The 6,000-nt window shown below is 34.6% G+C and overlaps 1 pseudogene; it reads left to right on the forward strand.

The window, feature by feature from the left end:
* The window catches only part of LOC104512899, a 62,151-nt pseudogene that overhangs the window by 21,115 nt on the left and 35,036 nt on the right, over window positions 1–6,000 (forward strand).

Below are 6,000 nucleotides of genomic sequence, written 5' to 3' on the forward strand. Positions count from 1 at the left end.
ATTGTTTGTCCTTTCATTTTTCTGGACAGAAAAAAACGTGTCAATGTAAACTATACTGTCCTGATAGTCACCTCCTACCCACATCTGGTTTCCATTATTTCAGAAGTTGCTAATTGCAATCAATGGAGTCTTCTGTGCCAACTCAGTGTCCCGTGTGAGTGGCCACTTTTGTCCAAGGCCAGCAGACCTCTCAGCATTGAGTCACGTGTACAGAAATGTGATTGTTCCACCCAATCCATATATTCCTTTGGAAGCACTGTCTTTGCTATAGTTTATAAAGATTATAGAAGACTCTTGCTACTTATGATACCCTTCTCTGCCTGGAGACTACAGTTTGAGGTAATGGGAGAGCTTGTTAGTTTCAGCTGAGGTCTGTGATAACTGACCTTTTAACATGTAATTCCACACATACAGGACCATATGAGAGGTAAAAAACAATGCACCGGTCCTCCAAGTGCAGAGTTTAGCACTCAATCCTTATTAGTGAATACTGTAAACCAGCATGTTTGCTATTTTAGCAAAATCACCCATAAGTGTCATGCCGATGGAGACCTCCATGTGCTCTAAGGGATGTCTAAAAAAGGAAATTCCAGATTTGGTATGATGCCACTACAGAGAAATTTTATCAAAACTGTGTGTGGCCATTCCTCACATACAGCCTCACATTGCACCAGGGGAGGTTTAGATTGGGTATTAGGAAAAAATTCTTCACCAGAAGGGTTGTCAAGCACAAGACATTATGTATATGAAAAATACTGATTCAAATAAGCAATGATAGGTATATGCACCAAGTCATTTATCTGCTATGATTTTGTACTGGTTCAGTGTAGTAACAAATACAATAGTTTTAGTAGCTGTAATCAAAATATGTACACGTTACATTCTTAACAAAAAATTTATAATTTATGAAGCTTATATAAATTGTATACCTCAGCTCACTGGCAATGGAGTCGTGTCAACTTTTAATATCCAAAATTAAGACATATGCTGTAAGCAATTCGACTAACCTACACTAAGTGTCTAGACTCTCCCTACTGTCATGGGTAAGAGACAAACACATTTCTCTCTTTAGACTGATGTCCGAGATGTCTCTTTAGAGACAACTTCACTGTCCATTGGTTGTAGAGGGACTTAGGCAAATTAGATGCATAATTTTAAGATGGCTAAACATAGCTGAGGGAAATCCCATGCTGACTGTGAGCTGTTTGAATGACTGAATCTTTTTACACATTTTAAACATAAATGGTATAATTGGAATATTTGTTATTTGGTAATTTTTTTGCCATTTTTTCAGAGCTTGAAGAATCCAGACAGAAATGTCCACCATGTTGGTACAGATTTGCAAATACTTTCTTGATCTGGGATTGCTGGAGTCCATGGTTAAAAGTGAAACATGTCGTCAATTTAGTCGTGATGGATCCATTTGTTGATCTTGCTATAACTATTTGCATTGTTTTGAACACCTTGTTTATGGCCATGGAACATTACCCAATGACAGAACAGTTTAGCAGTGTCCTTTCTGTGGGAAACCTGGTAAGTGGTTTGTTACGCATTACCTGGTGTACAAATACCCTTATCTAAATGAAGAAATGTATAAAAGCATTGCGTTAGTTTTAAATTTCTTCCAGGTTAGTATTTATAATGAGTTTAGAAACTGTATATATGATTTTCATAGATGAAGTGATTTTTGCTGGAGCCTTTAACTTTCATAAAACTATTTTGTAACTGCTATGATGAAATAACTGAGTATGTGTGAAGTGCTGTCTTCACTTGATTGTCAGATTTCTTGAGATCTACCTTGGGTTTTTTCTTTAAAATGTTAAGGTACATTATCTAAGTTTTACCATGGTACTGATATTCTATCACAGAAAATATTTTTCTTCTGTAAGAAATCAATGAAATATTCAGATGTCAGGATTTCTCTTAGAATTTTTTTTTCAGTTACAGTAGAGTGAAAGTAGATTTCCAGGAAAGGTATATTTCTTGTTAGCTGTAAGACCTTGCCACATTAGGTAACTAAAATATACTTACTAAACTAGAAGATTATTTATTCTCTAACAAAAAAACACCTTGTATCAATAAGTTTATTAGTGATGCTTTTCCCGATTTTAGCCCGATCCAGAGAGTTAGGGTTAAAAGTCATTCCTTTTCTGAGCAGATATCTGAATGTGGCAAACGAACATTCTTATCTGCTTCTCTCCATTTGCTTCTAATGTTCAGGAAGCAGAGGACTGAACCTTGCAAGTGTTTATTTTAGAAGAAGATTCAGACATTTTTAATTTTTTTGCCAGCTCACAAAACTACCAATAGTTTACACAGGAGAGGTCTGGATTGACTCACACAGCATGCAGTCCTGAAAATCAAAACCAACCAAGTGTTCTGAGCTAATCACTCAAAAAGATTAGTTTTGAAAAGTCTATTAATACTTCAGTGGAACAGTCTAAATATTTTCCTTATCGGTACTGGTAATACCTTCTTCTATGAGTTGTTTTTTGGTTTGTTAGGTGTTTATTTATTTATTTATTTATTTTTATTTTTTATAGAACTAAAATTGAACTTACTACCTATGTGTTCTTGTGTGCATTACAGTTTGCTTTCTCCTGGACAAAATGCTAATTGCTGGCATATTCTTATACTCATCAGAGATTACAGAATATTGCATTTTAAAATGTTGGTCTGTCATACTTTTAGAGTTATTTCTCTCCAACCATTTACACTTACAAGGTCTTTTGCCTTTTCCCATCCCATATTTTTATTGTTTATACTCTGAGCTAGAAACAGTCATATTTTTAACTACCTTTATAGCAATCCAGTACCCTTATTTAGGACTATATATATATATGCAGTGAATACTGTTCGTGCTGGTTTCAATTAAATTCTCTGTTCCTCACTGTATTAATCTATTAACCTTAATTTTGTGATTTCCATGCAAAATATGTTAATTTACTCTTTGCTTGTAACATCACAGTCTGTTCGAGGATAAATTAAATATGACAAATATGACTCTGCCTTTTCTGTAGTATTTTAATAAGAGGGAAGAAATAGTTCTAAAATGCAATGATTCATTTTCATAATACTAAAATTCATTCAGTATTCAAAAGTACTAATTAATTATAAGAAAACAAGTTTACTTCTGTTACAATGTAATTTTGGGTATTTCGGGAATGCAGTTATGCTAAAAAAAAAAAGTTTGTGGATCGAATGGGTTATTTTGTGAAGAAAATACTTTTGATGAAACATTTTTCATTGCTTTTTTTCCCCACTTATTTAGATGAATAAGACTATTTTTTCAGGGATAATCCTTTTTGTTGTGTTCTCTTTACCACACATAGCAATACCTATTACATTCTTCTGATTATATGGTAACATCCCTCAAATATCAATTTAATAGTATAGTGTTTCTTGCTATATTTCTAGTTGCGCAAAAGTGTAATTCTTTTTCAATGTTAATATTTACACTTGGACAATGGAGAATGTTTCCAGAGCATCATATCCACCTCCTCAACTTTTTAAATTAAAAGGTAAACATGAGTGTAGTTACATAGTGTTGTAAAAAGTCAGCTTTGCTTCCATAAAACTTGCTGTAGCAGGACTGAGAACAAGCTGCGTAAAGAACAATCACAAGGCAATGGCAGGGTATGTTGCTGTACTTCAGTAGACATTTCGATCATCTAGGACATCCTTTGAGTGTTGTGCAGATTAGTAATGTTTTCAGTGGTTTTGCAATACGCTCCAAAGCTGCTTTATTATGCTGCGCGAACCACCGATCACTGCTCTTTGCAAGAGTGTTGGGTTACATTCTGGACTTCAAAACACTAAGGAATATTGATAATTTTACATTTGGCGCTTGCAGATCTTTCAAAGAATATTATCACCATGGAGTTCTTTTTTCCAAAACAGAATAGTAGCTGTGAGTGAAACCTCTGTATCCTTACAAAAAGACCAGTGCAAGAAACTCCAACTTCCCCTGTCTATTCTACCCATACTCTTCAACCCTGACCTTAGAGTCTGTCCTTAGAAGTCTGACCTTAGCCAGTTTCTTCTAATACTTCTGTATAGACTGTGAAAAAGGAAAAAACCAAATGCTGTCAAGTCGTCTTTTGCTTTACTGGGACTATCCTTTAGAAAAGGACTGAAAACACCAGATCATGTTGCATCATCTGCTGGATGGATAGTCCAGCACTAATCAGTCAAATAGCAACTGGAGCTGAGCTGCTAGCTGGTGAATAGCTTTTCATAGGTTTATCAAACCTCTGCTCTACTATATCTGTCCTGATTCAGTAATATGATTTTAATTATCAGTTTTCAGTGTTTAGGAATATTTAGATGCCCTTTGAAGATAGCAATCAGCTGCTTCTTTTTTTATAGTAACAAGCACAAGCAACAGGTACGAGAACACAATCTGGATTAGAAAAATTTAATCAGGTTTCTAAATTTCACATAACAACTAATTAATTGCGTTTTGTTTTAGGTATTCACTGGGATATTCACAGCAGAAATGGTACTAAAGATAATTGCCATGGACCCTTATTATTATTTCCAAGAAGGCTGGAATATTTTTGATGGTATTATCGTTAGCCTTAGTTTAATGGAGCTTGGTCTTGCAAATGTTGAAGGATTATCTGTTCTTCGGTCATTCAGATTGGTAAATAATTTGATAATTAAATATTTGCATGCATTTGCAAAGTTTTGCATTTTATAAGTACAAGTTTAAGTTGTCAATTGTTATTCTTTCATATCTTTTGGTATCAAATCATCCTACTGATATCCTATCCTACTGACATCCTTTGCCAGCATAAGACTAACTGCTACCTTTTGACAACTCTGTAAATCTTCATTATACTGATTTCATTAAGATTCATCACAGCTTAATATCTGTAAAAACATCCATATTGCCACCAGCATAAAGAATCATAATGTTTTTAGCCTTTCTATTGTGAACATCAGTGTTACTCATAAAGCCCCTAAGCAGATCCTGTCTTCACATTTATTGTAATGGACATTGAGAATAACCATTTAGGAACTGCATTACATATAACAAAAAGTCATAGCAATCTGATTTTAGGATACACTTAAATTGAAATTTTTGTGAGCTTCTACTAGAAATGTCTTTTTTCTATAGCAATTAGTATTGTACACAAACTATAGGTATCTTTACTGGAGGCACAAGATACATGATTTAAAATCTGTATTACTAATAGATAATTACTTGAAAACCTAGGTTATTTCCTAATATACAGAGCAGGAAGTGGTGACTTAGTTTAGTAGCACCAGTTGCAACAGTACCCAACTTCACAAACCATGGTTTGGATACTGAATATTATTTTTAAGTTAGTGTTTATGATTTGAATGGACATCACAACATCAGCATCAAGTAGTTGCTTCAGAAATTGTCCTCTAACTAAGCCTGGAAGACCTAATGTGGTGCTGAGGGAAATGTGGAACCAAGCCAGCAAAGAAGGTGGGGTGAAGGTGATGAAAGGAGTACAAACTTCTAAAATATATTTAAGAATTTTTCAGTAATCATCAGCAATTTTTATGTTTAAAAAATATTAAAATCGAATGTGGTACAAACACAAATTATGGGGTTTTTTTCTAAATGCATCACTGAGATGAAATGCTGAACACTGCATTTTAGGCAAATATACCATGCTCCCTGCCTTCCATTAAAATAACAGTATGTTCCTACTGTTCCTACTGAAGAACAGGTAAATCCACAGAACTGATATGCTCTGCTTAATAACTTGGACCTAGCTTCTATTTCATAACCAACACTAATAACTCTGCTATGTTTTTGTTTTACAGCTTCGAGTTTTTAAGTTAGCAAAATCATGGCCGACTCTGAATATGCTGATTAAGATTATTGGTAACTCAGTGGGGGCTTTGGGAAATCTGACCCTGGTGCTGGCCATCATTGTGTTCATTTTCGCTGTGGTTGGGATGCAGCTTTTTGGGAAAAGCTACAAAGAATGTGTCTGCAAGATCTCCAGTGACTGTGTG

Source organism: Eurypyga helias, unplaced genomic scaffold (genome assembly GCF_000690775.1).
Source record: "Eurypyga helias isolate BGI_N326 unplaced genomic scaffold, ASM69077v1 scaffold4397, whole genome shotgun sequence".
Lineage (NCBI taxonomy): Eukaryota > Metazoa > Chordata > Aves > Eurypygiformes > Eurypygidae > Eurypyga > Eurypyga helias.